Raw genomic sequence first — 1542 nt, 5'->3', positions numbered from 1 at the left:
AAATCTCCAAATATGAGAAAGAGAGAGAGAAATAAGCAGAGACAACAGACAAACAGACCTGTAGTATTAATATCTTCAGACAGGTAAGAGATTAAATTTATTATTTAGAAATATGGAGGTAAACAGAAGATGGACCTAAAAGTTTTGTTTTTTTTTTAAGATTTTATTTATTTATTTGACAGAGAGAGACACAGTGAGAGAGGGAACACAAGCAGGGGGAGTGGGAGAGGGAGAAGCAGGCTCCCCACAGAGCAGGGAGCCCGATGTGGGGCTCAATCCGAGGACCCTGGGATCATGACCTGAGCCGAAGGCAGATGCTTAACGACTGAGCCACCCAGGCTCCCCAAGATGGACCTAAAAGTTTTAAAAGTCATTGCTTTTGGAGAGCAGGACTGGGGTGGATAGAACTGGGATAGAAAATGGCTGTTTTTCATTATAAGCCTTTATTTATATTTGATTTTTTTAACTTCAGGCATTCATTTATTAGATTAATACAAATATTAAAAAGTAAAAGCCATGGATTTTTTTAGCGTCTCAAAACATCATTTTCTTTATGCATATTTTTCCATCATGTAGGTGTTTCTTATCAGAAAGAACTTTCCATTCTATTAATTTTTTATCATGAGTTGTCATTACTTTATCAGTGTTTTTAAAGAGCTCTTCCTGTTTTTAACCTCACTGTTAAGATTAATTAAATGCATGTTATGTTCTAAATAGTTCTACTTTAAGAGATCAGATATGGTAGAAAAAATTATTTCACAGGTTCTAATAATTCTTCAGAATTCATAGAACTTTCTGTGCAGCACTCAAGTATCTTTTCTATATATGCTAATAAGTAAAATTAGTGTTCATAAAATTCAAACTGTATAGTCACAGATTTCATACACATCTAGGTATATGGGGAAGGTAGGTATTTCAGAGGGTGGGTGCTAGACAATGCCCCAGATATGTGACCTCTTTAAGATTTTAGCTTGGGAGTTTAGAAGTTACATTGAAATTAATGACCATCTAACAAGTTGACCACAGTTTCTGGGTTATGTTTTCTAAGGGCAATAGCCTTCTGTCTCAACCACAAAGGTATCTCATGAGTTGTAGAGGAACTTGAGCATATTTGTGTTTATAAAGAAAGAAACCTAAAAAAAAAAAAAACATATTCCAGTTTTTATAGCGTTACTTTTTGTTTTCTTCAAATTCTATTTTAGTGACACTTGAAGGGCCTGCCACCAATGGCTGAAAAACCTCAACATGGTTTCCTTGGCAATCCCTAGAATGGGGAAATGAAAGGAAAGTTCACCAATTAAAGAACAAAAACGCACAACCCCTCATGCTCCCCTTTGATTCCCACCAAATTAGAGGAAGCTGTATGGAGGGAATAAGCCAACCCAGGTCTTAGAGAAAAATATCTGGTCTCCTCCCTTCACACAATCTATGGGCAACTACCACAACATCATTACCTCATGGTCAGATTGGTATGAGATACAACACAGGTGAGCAAAGAGATGAGATTGAAGGATACTTTCCGTTGAGGAAAAATGAGTTACA

This window comes from Halichoerus grypus, chromosome 1 (assembly GCF_964656455.1).
Source record: "Halichoerus grypus chromosome 1, mHalGry1.hap1.1, whole genome shotgun sequence".
NCBI lineage: Eukaryota > Metazoa > Chordata > Mammalia > Carnivora > Phocidae > Halichoerus > Halichoerus grypus.
Note: the sequence above shows the minus strand (reverse complement) of the source record.